Raw genomic sequence first — 14,713 nt, 5'->3', positions numbered from 1 at the left:
AAAGCTAAATATTACTACTAGAATGGCAAATGAAGAGATTTTCTACAGGCAAGCACAAAGCAGAATCCCATTTTAAGCATTTCAGAGTACAAGCAGTATCAGCATCCAAATCATAATTGCATAAATATGATCCACATTCTTAATTCACTATATCTAAATCCCAAAATCAGATGAGTGTGTGTTTGTGTCATGTGAATAGGGAAGGATGAATTCTACCACATTTAATCTCTGTATTTTGCCTCTTGAGTCTACCTGAGATTTAGGAAATGCTTTAGGGCCAGCCAATAAGCAGTTCTGCAAGCAAAATTACTAAATTCACGTTGTAAGGATTTATGAGGACATAACATTATTTATGCATATTTGCGTAAGTGCTGTGTATTAACAATCATGTTTATAACCCCCGATGTTTAGCACATTTTAGCATGAATTATTATGCATGTGAAATACTGTGAAGTTGTTTTAAAATATTATAAAGTATTTCCTCCTAATAAACATGTTTGCAAGTATCCAGACTGGCCTGTGAATTAAAGCAGGGTGAGCGGCATGAATCTGTACTAATTAAAGTAATTGTGACTCCAAAAGAAACCGCATCAAACTCTATTTTTTTTTTCCCTAGAGGATTGCACAACTATAAAAATTGAAACTGATTAAACTGAAATCATCATGAAATAAAAATATTCAACCATACAAAATTCTGACTATAATTAGCTACTTGTAACTGTTTTCTTGCTAATTTCACTCATAGTGTTGAAGCATCAAACCTGAATAAACTGCCTATAGGGTTTTGGAACAGAGGCAATGCAGGATTTTTAACAGGTACTTTCCATTTTTGGTTTTTAGGAGTAATTTTTTTTGCTTATTTTTGCTATGCAGATGTTTTTCATGTTATGTTGGAGCACAGAGTGTTACAGTTTGAAGGCCTTATTTGAAATAGTGACTCTTATTTAGGATGCAAATCCATCTAAATTTTAATTTGTATGAAGCACATTCATTTCTCATCTGCAACATAGAACTTGGACATCCATATTTGTAAATATTCTGAGTGAATTGTAAGCAGATTTTTGTTGATTCAGGGTTTTTCTGTGGGAATCATTAAAACTGCATTAAACAGATGTCTTCATTGTGGTTCATGCTTTGTTTCTCAATAACATCAAAACCAGCGCAGGATCTCCTGTATTCAGTGTCATCCTAGCATGAGAATAAAGAAACTGTTCAGAGCCTTTGACAAGCAATGGAGTTAAATTATTGTTCATGTTTGTAGTGGTTTATGATATGGTGCAGTGTAGTACAGATACCATTATAGCTCACTGGCATACAGAATTTTTTAAAGGAAATTATGGATAAGCCCAACTGAAAAATGGCGGTATGGCAGGACAGGGATATTTGCAGTCCAAATTATTGAATGGATTTGCAGAGAAACCAAGATAAGATGGAGGAAACAGTTAAAGGTGGCTGAGAAACACACTGAAGCACATAGACTGGAATAGGTAGACACCTACAGGCACACCTGACCAAATGGGGTATGAGTGTTCCAGGGAGCAAGCTGGCAGGACTTTTAGTAAGGCCTTAAACTAGATTCAGTGGGGGAAAAGGATGCTCCACTGGTTGTCAGTAAGGAACCAGGAAATAACAATACTTTAGGGAACAACAGGGAAATACCTGTAAATCATCCCAAAAGAATTAGAGAGGGTTCCTCCCAAAAGATGAAATGGTCAACAGCCCAGCTCAAATGCCTCTGCACCAGTGAATGCAGCACAGCTAACAAGCAGGAGGAGTCGAAAACCATGGTGTTATTAGAAAACTGTGGCCTAATTGCTATCACAGAAAACATGATGGGACAAGTTACGTGACTGGGACAATGCAAGTGAGGGTTACAAGGTTTTCAGAAGAGGGAGGCTGGGAAGCAGGTCAGAGGTGTTGTGCACTATGTTAAAGAAGGGATAGATTGTGAAGAGCTGCCTCTTCTGAGTAACAACCATAAGCAGGCTGAGACCTTGTGGGTAAAAATCAAGGACAGGGCCAACAAAGGACACCTGGTTATGGGGGTCTGCTATAGGCCACCTGACCAGCTGGAGCCTGTTGAGGAAACCTGGTCTTCTTGCTTTAGATATGTGAAGCATCACGCTTGCAAGCTCTCATCCTGATGGAGGATTTCAACCACCCAGATGTCTCTTGGGAAAGCAATACAGCTGGCTGGAAGCAATCCAAGTGACTCCTGGAGTGTGTAGAGGACAATTTCCTGGTCCAGGTATAAGACAAGCCAACCATAGATGAGGCATACCTGGACCTGGTGCTCACCAGTGCAGATGAGCTCATTAAAGCAGTTAAGATTGGAGGCAACCTGGGCTGTAGTGATCACCCTGTTTGAGTTTATGATCTCAAGGACCATGGGCCCAATGAAGAACAAAGTCAAGATACTGAACTTTACAAGAGCAAACTTCCAGCTGTTTAAGGTGTTGGCCAATGACATCCTCTAGGAAACTGTCCTGAAGGACAGAGGGACTGACCAGAGTTGGCAGCTCTTTAAGGCCACTTTTCTTGGAGCACAAGAGCTCTCCATCCTGGTGTGTAGGAAATGAAGCAAGGCAAGCTGAAAAACAGCATGACTGAGCAAGGATATGCTCCTTTGACTGAGGAGTAAGAAAGAAATGCACTGCCTGTGGAAGTAGGGACAGGTGACCTGGGAAGAGTAAATAGGTGAGAAAAGAAAGGCCAAGGAGAGTGTAAAGGCCAAAGAGAGTGTACCTACTCTGATTAGCAAGAAGGATGAACTGCTGGGGACTGATATGGAGAAGGCTGAGGCACTCAATGAGTTCTTTGCCTCAATCATCACTACCAGTCAGGCTTCCCACTTCTTTCAAGCTCCCGACCCTCTGGGTAGGTTTTGGGGGGAAGTGAAGACCTTTCAGCTGTAAGCGAAGAGCAGGTTCAGGATCACTTGATGGATAGCCACAAGTCTATGGGGCATGCTGACATGCATGCCAGGATCCTGAGGGAACTGGCTGATGCTGTTGCCAAGCCACTCTCCCTCATATTTGAAAAGTCATGGTGGTCAGGCAAGTCCCCAGTGACTGGAAAAAGGGAAACATTTCTCCCTTTTTTAAAAGAAAGAGAAAGGGAGATCTGTGGAACTACAGACCAGTGAACCTTACCTCTGTACCTGAAGATTATGGAGCAAGTCCTCCTAGAAGATATGATAAGGCACATAAAAGACAAGGAGGTGATCCAAGGCAGCCATAGTGACTTTACTAGGGGCTAATTGTGCCTGACCAGTCTAGTGGCCTTCTGTGATGGAGTGACAGCACTAGTCGTCACAAGGGAAGATAGACAGATGTCATCTATCTAAACTTCTGTAAAGTCTTTGATATGATCCCAGATCATGTCCTTCTCTCCAAATTGGAGAGACACAGATTTGATATATAGACTATTCAGTGCGTAAGGAATTGGCCGGATGGATGCAAGCCAGAGAGTTGTGGTCAGTGACTCTTTCCAGGTGGAGACCAGTGATGAATGGTGTCCCTCGGGCTCCGTCTTGGGACCGGCACTCTTTAATAACTTCATCAATGACATAGACAGTGAGACTGAGTGTACTCTCAGCAAGTTTTCAGATGGCAAGAAGCTAAGTGGTGCAGTTCACACAACAGAACGAAAGAATACCATCCAGAAGGACATGGACAAACTTGAGAAGTGGGCCTGTGAGAACCTCATGAAGTTCAACAAGTCTAAATGCACCTGGGTTGGGGCAATCCTAGACATGAGAACAGACAGAGAGAAGTCATTGAGAGCAGCCACACAGAGAAGGACTTGGGGGTTCTCGTGGATATGTGCACTCTCAGCCCTGAAGGCCAATTGTATCCTGGGCTGCACCAAAAGTTTGAGGGAGGTGATTCTCCCACTCTAATGTGCCTTTGAGGGACTCACACTTGGAGTACTACTTCCAGCTCTGGGGTCTTCAAGATAAGAGGGACATGGACCTGTTGGAGCGGGTCCAGAGGAAGGCCACAAAGATGATCAGAGAGTTGGAGAACCTCTCCTACAAAGATAGGCTGAAAGAACTGAGATTGTGTAGACTGGAGAACAGAAGGCTTCAGGGAGACCATATTGCAACCTATCAGTACCGTAACAAGAATTATAAAAAGGAGGAGAGGGACTTTTGATACAAGCAGACAGTGACAGGACAAGGGACAATGGTTTTAAGCTGAAAGAGGTCAGGTTAGGATTTGATGTTAGAAAGAAATTTTTTACTCTGAGGGGAGTGAGACACTGAAAAAAGTTGCCCAGAGAAGTTATGGATGCCCTATCCCTGGAATTGTTCAGGGTCAGGTTGGATGGGGCTCTGATGAATCTGACCTAGTGAATGACATTCCTGCCTATAGAAGGGAGGTGGAAACTAGATGATCTTTAAGGTCACTTCCAACCCAAACCTTTCTACGATTCTATGACACAACTTCCTGTGTATGTATGGAGACACACAACATAAAACCCATGTAGTATATAGTGTGAATGTATTTGAAAAGTCAGTTAAACTATCAAGAGAAGAAAAAAAGAATGTGTTTCCAATAGTGCCCTGAAGGTTGCTAGGTATGTATTCATTCTATCAGCTTCAGTCAAAGGGAGGGAAACTTTTAGAGCTACCTGGTGGGAGAATACATTAATCTTTGTATTTCAATTTAAAAAAAAATAATTAAAGCATGGGCTGTATACTTAAAAGGCAAGTAAAAATGTGGGGTTTGCTCAACAGCAATATTTTGATAAATTCTTATTAATTAAGCTAATTTTATCTGGATTATTGATAAATCTATCAACCTCCTACAAATATTTGTTTCAAAATCACACGTATGCACTATGGTGGTACATTGAAGGTACATTGCAAATAACCTAGTCAAATAATGTGATATATTTTTTCCTTAACCTGAAATGAGAAGAAATCTTAATTTTCTCCTTTTCTAATGGTGTATTCCTGTACAGGGAGGAGAGGCGAGCCAGCTGGCCTTTCTCCAGTATGTCTCCTTTGGACAGTGATTACTCTTATGCTGAGGTTAGCTCAGTTGGTTAGAGCATGTTGCTAATAATGCCAAGGTTGCTGGTTTGTTACCTATATGGGCCATTCACTTAAGAGTTGGACTTGACGATACTTGTGGGTCCCTTCCAACTCAGAATATTCTGTGATTCTATATACTTACTGGTCCTTTCATCGGTCAAGAGTATAAAAGGGATTTTGGAGATCACTCCATACAGTCAAGATGCTGTAGCACTTAGAAGCAAGTTTGCAGTGTTCAGACAGTATAAAACTCCTCAAAAGCTGGGTTAGCATCACCCCAAGGTCACATTTGGGCTGAAGTATATTTAATCAGAGTTAACTCTTAGCTTTTGTTTTACCCCTTTGCCTAAACACCACTATAAGCAGCACAGCCAACGTGACCACCTACCAGGAAAACCAAGCAACAGAAGAGCACATCTTGATTGTTGTAGCCAATGTAATGCAAAACAATTTTTAGATTGTTTTAATTTGTATTTTGGATTGGACCAATAAATATCAATGTGGCTTCGGTTTTGGAGGTATTTGAAGGTCAACTTTACATCATCATTCCATGCTCGACTTAGGACTTTTACTGCTCTAAAAGAAGAGAGATATTTCCAGTGTTAATTCCGCTTCTGTATGAAAAAGGATAAATGAATTCTGCCTTTCAAGCAGCAGGCAGTCCTTACATAATTGATATATTGGTGGTAGCTTTAGACCTGTAAATTAGAGGGAAAATGTTTTGATAGCATGCAGTTACTATAGTATTCTTTTCCCCCCTACTCTGAAAAAGAGAAGGATTTGAAGAAGTCACTTGTCTTCTTCAAGCCCATCTTCAATGTCATCAAATACTATCAGAACAACTGGCTGATCATAGTAGAGATAAGGAAAAAAGAAATTATTAATCCAAGGTTCTGACCAATGATGATGTCAAATACATAACTTTCTAGAATTTGAGATATTAGAGCAAAAGCAAGCCTAGAAGGTTTTCCATGTTTAATTTCAAAGCAGACTGCGTTTTCTAACTTTCAGTCATTTTACTGAACTTCCACCTAAATTTCTTTATTTCAATAAAACAGGTGTTATTCAAGTACTTGCAACTACAGGAGTGTGAAGAGACCTAAGATCAATGTAGGTTAAATTTTATGTGAAATTTATGAAACTCATGGACCCAAAGTCCGGGTCTTCAGTTTTGAGGCTTACTAATGATGTTCACTGAAATGTCTTTCACATTACAGATCATACCAATTTTACTTCACTAGTTAAGTGATGTACAGAATATTATTATTTTTTTTCAGATATATATTATTTTTGCCTACATCATTAGTGTAGCAGAAGAAAAGTCGTTAAGGGGTTTAGCTTGTCATAGGTAGAGGATAGTCCGTTGAACAGGTATGCTGTTAGTCATGTAATTTATTGCTTTTTTGGGAGGAGTGGGAGTGTTCCTATCCCACATCATTATTAAACTAATCATAGATTCTAAATATGTTGGGAGAGATCTTCATTCTTCAGGAAAATATATTAAGCAGCGTGAAATATTATAAGTGAAGGCATTGTTGTAATCCTCAACATGTCATCAGCAATCAGTCCCCAAATTCCTTGATGATTCAACTAACTGAGGTGAAAGAATAGTTTAGTGTCCTCTCCTCTGTCTATTCTTACTTGAATTTCCCCTTTTGTCCCAGAATGACTAGTAAATTTTCATCCAGGGATTTTTTGACAATATTTCCAAGCCTTGAAATGAACATATCTGTATGATTCTATCTCAGCTGGTCTCGAAAAACTTGTAATGAAACTTGTTCATCTTATAGTGAACATTAATTCATCCTCTGTGATGTTTTTATTTACTTCAGTTCTTGCAATATACTTGCTTATTTGGATGAATTTACCGTAACAGACAGAAGAAGCTATTTAATTCTAAAATGTGTTGTTTATTTTTTTATTTTTTTTTAATGAATAAAATGTGATTTCTAACTCTAGAGCTGTTTTCATGGACATAACATCTTGTCAAAGGGCTATTTTACTTCACAGCAAATATATTTTCTTCTGATGGTGTGATCATAGTGCTACCTGACTTTAATTTAGGCCATGTAGTGCAAAGTAGACTTAATCATATTCAAAGGGACAACAGGGACCCCCAAAAATATTCCAGATCGACCAGGATGGCAATGTCCTGTCTCTTTGGAAATCATGGCCCTCACACACTCACATCAACAAAGGCCACACTTGCTGTCACTACAAGTTAAAACATGGCAAACAGAAGATTAATACATTCTATTACAAATAAATTATACTTTTTGAAGCAGAAATTCTTTTTTTCTTGTATATGCAGCTATGTCATCAGAGGAAGTGACCCAAGAGGACATCACACAGCCTCTCCTGTGAACCAGATTTGCAAAACATTATTCTGTGTCTGCCTTGCAGACAAAGGGGCTAACCTAAGGAACAGTTTTCTCACACGTGCTGTGCTTTCAAAGAAAAGGGAGTATCAAAAAATTCTTAGGAGGATTTTTCCTTCTTGCTTTCCTACTAACAGATTTTTAGCAAAGCACACTGTTTTTCAGATATACATGACAAAAAGCATGCACAGGGATTCCATTTAATTGGTAGAAACTAATTGTTTCTTTATCCATATGTTTTTATGAATAAATAAGCTGTTTTTAGAGACTGTTGGGAACGTAAAAATTTCTCCTTTTCTTCTTCTCTCCCCACCTTCTCTTTTGCAGGGGAAAGGCCAGCTTCCCTTACACATCCATTGCTTGTTAAATTCATTCATGCTGCTAGGCTCGGCTAGTGTTCTTAGACATAATATCTTAATGTGCACATGTTTTTAAGCAAGGACTTGCCTATCTTAATAACATCACTAACTCAATTTGTTCTTAGAAATATATGGAGAACAAATACTAATGTAATAGAAAATGGAATTAAAAACAAGGTGCCAGGACTGTTTCATTGTTAGCTTAAAGAAGTCCTGGTTTTGTCATGCTTTTTCCTTCTCCCTCCCCTCCCCACCTCACCAGAATTGTCAGTGCTGTTTCAGACCAGTGTAAGTAGTCTCTTTGTCAGACACTAATGACTTTTTGCTAATTTTGAAACTAACTAGGAGTTAAGCAACTCATGAATGCACATGTGCATCTACTGATAAGATCAGTCTTCTCAGATGAAAGGCACTGTAGTTTTATCCAATGCTTAAACATTATTCCTATTTTGCAAGAATATCAACAAAATGTGTTGTAATATTGAAATAAAAGGCATTCTCAACCAAATAATCATAGGAAGCACCTTTAAAAAGTTGACAGCTTACATTTATGCAAGTAGGAGCAATCCACTCAAACTGGATGCAAACCACGCAGATGACTAGCAAGTTGGATATTTTAACATTCACACACTTTCTACCTGCCACAGCAAATTTGAACTAGATTTTCCAGCTGCTGTCAGATCCAAACTCAAGAGTGTCCTTCATTACAAGCACCCCTACCAGGAATCCTTTGCAGTATATTCCTATCTTCCCTGTGTATTCTCTCCCCTGTAGCTTGCAATTAGTTGATAGAGTATAAAAGGAAGGACTGCAGAATGGTAGAAGTGTTGGTGTTTTGCCTTACCTGGTGGAGTAGGAGGGGTTTTACAGGCAAGTTGGATGTCAACAATGGAGACAACCCCTTCCTTGCTTAAAGGAACAAAAAAATCCAGGAGAGGATGTGCGTGTTTATCTTTAGGCATATAAGTATATAATACACTACAGTGATGAGTAACAGCTTGTATTTCAGTGTGGCAGAAGTAGTGCAGTACAATTATTGAAGACATCGGTTTTGTCAGTTCCATCCTAAACCACCACCTTCCCCAGTACTTTGCACTTCAATGCAGGCAGTTTGATTAATCACAGAATCATAGAATCACAGAATCAACTGGGTTGGAAAAGATCCTCGAGATCATCAAGTCCAACCCTTGATCCAACACCACCATGGTTACTAGACCGTGGCACTAAGTGCCACATCCAGTCTCAACTTAAAATCATCCAGGGACAGTGAATCCACCACCTCCCCGGACAGCCCATTCCAATGTCTGATTACTCTCTCTGTAAAAATCTTTTTCCTAATATTCAACTTAAACCTCCTCAGGCACAGCTTAGGCAGTGTTTTCTTCTTACTTTAAACACTCATTATAACAACTTAAACAATAACATCTATATTAGGCCTATCACTGTTTTTTATAGTCATAGCATTCTGATGGTATGCATGAGTGCCCTAATAGCTCTAATTGTTTGGGTTCTGAGATGATCCTTAAAACAAGTTGGTTGACTTCACTGCTTTTGTAACACTCCAACAATTGCACTACTTCTGACACATATCATCATAACCTTTTGCTGTAGGCAAACTATCATTTAATGAAACATCAGGAAACATACTGTAACATTCATCTAAATGAATCTCTCATGCCTAAATGGGTAATATTGAAACACAAATATTTTTGCGTTTGGGAGACTTTCCCTTGAGAAAACCATACATAAAATAGAAGCTGTGTGAGTAATGAATGACAGTTTCTTAAAGGTTAATATTTTCTTTAATCTATTTCCATAACAGGAGAAGAGAAGAAAATACTGTGCTAAGCATAAGGTGTGCTTTTGGGATTAGAGAAACAATCTCTGCTAGTATGTATATCTCAGACCACAGGGAACAATGTGCACACCACAAACACATTTTTATTTCATTTAATCAAATATAGAAGTGTCTTAAATATTTTTTCCATATTATTAAAAGGATTGAGGATTCCTTAGATTTTCTTTTTTTTTTTTTAATTTTTTTTATAAAGCAAAGTAAAACTGCCTTTAATGCTGGACTAGACTCTGTGACTGTCATGTAAGGTAATGAAACCATTAAATGCACAGTATTAAGAAGAGACGAGATGCAATTAGCCAAGAAATTACTCTGATCTCAGTGACATTTTCAAAAAATCATAATACAATATACATTGCAGGACATGATTGACAGTCTAATCCAGTTTTGATGGAATGTAGTCCACATACTGAAAGTAAAGCAGTACACGGCCAGATAAAGCTCACAGCTGTGAATCCCTGATATGTCCTTACAGTCTTGTCACCCAGGAAATTCCTCAGGTTTAAAAGATGATGAAAGTATCGACCATTAATGACAGGATCATCTCCTACCCTGAAATAAAATGTACTAATCCCTTTTGCTAGGTCTATGAATTCCTAATATAAATTATATAAACTGTAGTAATTCATCTCTGTTAGCACAGTTGTGTTTGGAAATTGTACAGCAGTCTTTGCCCTATTTGAAATGCCAGATGAAAGCAAGACATGTTCGTGTAAGCTGCAGCATAAAGTAATTTAGCACAGGAGACAGAATAACTTCTGGATAATGAACGGTAGATATGTAAAAGAAGGAAGTTCTGAAGTTCTAAAGTGGCCTGATGGATTTATGCCTGATCTTAAAAAAGAGGCCAAAAATGTAAATATAGGAAGTATGGTTAAATGCAGGTGCTTTGTTAGACATTTGTAAGATGATTTAATGATTGAGTCATACAAAATACATCCTCTGACTTCAAAGAGAGATACAATGGTCATTTATGTCTTACAAATAATTTGGATGGTAACCTATCCATCATTTTAAAATACAGTAATGTGGATCATACTGGATTATACTTCAAGGGGGAAAGAAAAGTAAAAAATGAATCTGAAGTGACATTACAAACACATTTAAGTTTCTGTAATCCATTTTTGATAATACATAGGCTGCACATATCTATCAAGCTGGACTTGCAGCCTTGTGCTCGTGTCATTGATACCTGCAGTCATTGATGAAGTCAGATAGTTAGCTATCTAAAGGACATTCAAGGCATCTGCAAATAATACAAAGCAGAAAGCTAGATCTTGGATATTTTTCATACAAGGAATGACATTACAAAAATGCAAGTTTATTAAAAGAAATATATGGGATGCATGGGTGGAAAGTAAAAGCCTTTGATATAACACATGTGCTTCAGCTGTGTGTACTATGGTCATGCATAACAGTATTTACTAGTCTTAAGAGTAAATCTAGAACAGGGAGAATATCCTGTGTTCTGTGTTTGGTAGCCTTTCTTCATTGTGAATCTGATGAAAGTCTACAGTGGAAATCATTGCATCACACCTACACATAAAGCAGATCCTAATGTTATTCAGTGCTCTGAGAACACTTCAGGAAGCAGAACAAGAGAGAGTCAATTCTTTTATGTCTTGATAGGATTGCTTTTGCCAGTTATGTTCAGAATCATTGCAGTAAGATCAAAAGTTAACAGTGTACTTAAGTTCCCACAACTCGTGGGATTAAAGATATCCCACAGATATGATGGGCTATAACTGATTCAAACTCTTCGAATTTTAGCAGATTTCAATGTAGCTTGAAATATGAACCAAACCACAACTGATTGCATGCCATTCTGAAATTGCCTCAGAGAATCCAAAAAAAACCTCAGAAAGCAGCAGAAATCTATCAGTCATTTGAAAAGTTCAAATAAAAATTCAATAGATAATGTCAGACCAAAAACTAGAAGTCAGCTTTGAAATCTACCCAAGCTTACATGTAAGGAGGTGACTAATGGATTATGCCATTAGTCAGAAGTAGAGAAATGCTGCATTTCTATCCCAAGGATTTGATTTATTCAGGCTGGGTAGTACTAGAGATGAATATGACTGGGTTTGTAAGTAGCTTATTCAGGGGTTTGTTTGGTTGGGGTTTTTTAAGTTTACTAAAAGCTGCAATTTAATGCTAAATTCTGCTTAAAAGCTGTTTGAATCCCAAGTACTCTCTGGATAATTTTCATTTGTCTAAGTTCTATGATTCTATTTATGCCATTCAACATAGACATATTTTTTATTATCTTGCTCTATCAAGACCTTGAACATTTGGAAATACTAATGACATAAGACAGAATTAGAAAGCACAAAATGCAGCATTTAATGACAAGATTTTATTGCATTGGTGTAAATACAGGAATACAGTTTAGATTACTATCATAACTAACACATTGCAATGCTGATAAGAAAATAGCAGAAAAACAGTGCTTCATAAATTAGCAGCTTGAAGATAGAAATGTGACAAGTACCTTTGATTTCAATAAATTTGGTAGTAATCAAGGACTGTCGGCAACTCCCAGAAGGATTTTTGCACCCCACAGCACCCTCGGCCGGAAACACTGTAAGGTAGGAAAGTGTATTATAAAGTAGGGCCACTTATACTGCTGCCATGAATTACTTCTTCAAAGTCAGCAAGGCCTCGTCAGGGAAGATTTTCCGGTTTCTGTTCTGAATCAGATACTGTGCAATCTTTACTCACTGTTATAAATTAGCTGTGAATGTGTCTTGCCTACACAGCTTCAGGTCAGTAGGTTCTGTCTTTCCTCTTTTTTTAATGAACAAAACCTGAAGTCTATTTCATACCAAATCAGTGAAAAATGAAAGAACACCTGTATTTTAAGATCTAGTTTGTTCTTATAATATGGGTTCTCTGGCAAATGAACAAGAATGTCTTGTGAGTTTGCATAGTGAATGCTTTTGTGTTCAACAACAGTACAGTTGTATTTTTTGTTTTTTAAGTATGACTGTCTTTATTTGAGGTAAATGAAGATTATTTGCCCAAATTGTGTCAAATTGTTTTTGATTACCTATGTTCTAATCTTTAGAAGAACAAATACTCAGAACTGCCTTTTTCTTTTCCCATGTGCACAGTGTGATCATGGTTTTCTATTTTTATTATTACTTAGGGAATATAATAAAAGAAGATAGCTTTGATTTAAACTGTTTTAAAAGTAAACAAATATGTTGAGCTTTTTAAAAATAACAAATACATTGATATTTTTGGATGTCTTCCTAGGTTTCAGTACTTTGCCATTTATATTCAATTTTTGGGCAATCAGCTTCAATTTTGGCTTGGTAATTTATTAGAGAATCCAGATTCCTTTGAGAAAAATCAAAACTGATGAAGCCAGCAGGCTCAACATGAGAGTATAATACAAATGCTGTTACTTTGTTGTATGAATGTTCAAAAGGAGAGAAGAAGGAGAGACTATGGAAAAACCTGAACGCCTTAGTAGTGATGCACTAACTGTGCAAACTTTGTTTTTCATATTCTTCTTGGGAATCTTAGATTTTTAATACATATAATACTATGCACTACCAAGAATCCTAAGTTTTTTAAAATATAATTGTACACACTGTAAGTTAAATAGTTGAATATCATTTTGCATGATTAATTCCAGCCTGAGTTGAACTAGATAACCTTTTATAATTTTCTGCTTTTATGAGTATTGATCTGTTCTTATTCCTGCAGCAAAATCAAAATAATTAATGTAGTTTTTAATAAGACCTAAACTTCTGATAATAATTGTCAGATAACAAAGAAGATTCTAGGTGCTGCTACTGCCAGTGGTGGACTAACTGAGTTTGCTTTAAGGCTAAATATAGCATGATGAGAAATACTGTTTATACTTCATTCAGAAGGTATTGCACAATGTTTCTATGTGACCTAAACTTCTAACTCCCAACAACCGTTATTATTTGGCTTAAAAAAACCCCAATGAATTTAAATGTATTCTGAATGGTCAATGATGATAGATAAATTAGCACACAAACTTGTTGATGCTATCTTCAAGGGGGGGAAAAGACTAGTGATGTTCTGTAGCCAACCATAGGTAATAACAGTTCTCAGGCTATAGTGCTCTACATTTTGGAAGTTCTGCATAGATATATGACAAGCATCAGAAAAATATGGAAAGAATAAATCACTCTCAGTCTAGAAGGATTCTGTGTGCTTCTACAATTAAAAGTGTAGTGGAAGACCTAAAGACTGTATTTTGGAGAACACATGTGTGAGGGAGAAACTTTGTTCATGTAAAGGCAGTGTTAAATATTCTTCAAGATTTGAAATCACTTTTTGACATGTCTGATATGGCTAATTAATTACATTCATTTGCTTTAAGTTGTGTACTTGAAAATGAATAGTGCACGATAACAGGGCTAGGTTGTGTGAGGAAGACCTTTGGTAGTCTATACAGTGTGCTGCCTCATTACAGAGCTAGTTATCTGCAGGAAGTCTGACATTGAAAGGTACTGCACATCCCATAACACCCTCTCTTAACTGTGATGATTGTAGTTTCTTCCTAAAAGTGATGATTAGGAGAGAGAAAAACAAAACTTAATGCTGTATGAATATTTCATGTAAATCTAAGCAGGCACTTATTGGACGTAGACCTTGATTGATGCTAGAGTGCCTCTAAATGCCTTGACATTGAAGGGTTTAGACTTCCCTTTCCACAATGACTGCTTCAAGAGCTGCAGTTAATAGTGGAATATAGCTGTATTTAGCTGAAAAGCTCTTTATTTCTGGCTGATATTAAACAAAATCACAGGCCTTAGGTTTGAGCAAGTGAATCCAGATAAAGGAGTTAGTGGATATCTAAATGAGATAAGATAGTTAAGGTTTCTTCTTTTTCAGTGGTCCCATTCTGTAGCTTAATTGCTTGCATCACTTTTGCATTCCTTCCTATGCTGCAGAGAATCAGCAACACACAAGAGGAATCAGCCATAAATTATTTTACAGTGCCTCTGTTCAACAAAACACCAAATGGAAATGTCTAAACATATTCTTACAAGGAAGAAAATGTTTTTAAAATGTATTAAAATTAATATAATTATTC

Source organism: Manacus vitellinus, unplaced genomic scaffold (genome assembly GCF_001715985.3).
Source record: "Manacus vitellinus isolate BGI_N305 unplaced genomic scaffold, ASM171598v3 scaffold_6_pilon, whole genome shotgun sequence".
NCBI classification, from domain to species: Eukaryota; Metazoa; Chordata; class Aves; order Passeriformes; family Pipridae; genus Manacus; species Manacus vitellinus.
The sequence above is the reverse complement of the archived record's forward strand: the minus strand, read 5'-3'. Positions refer to the sequence as shown.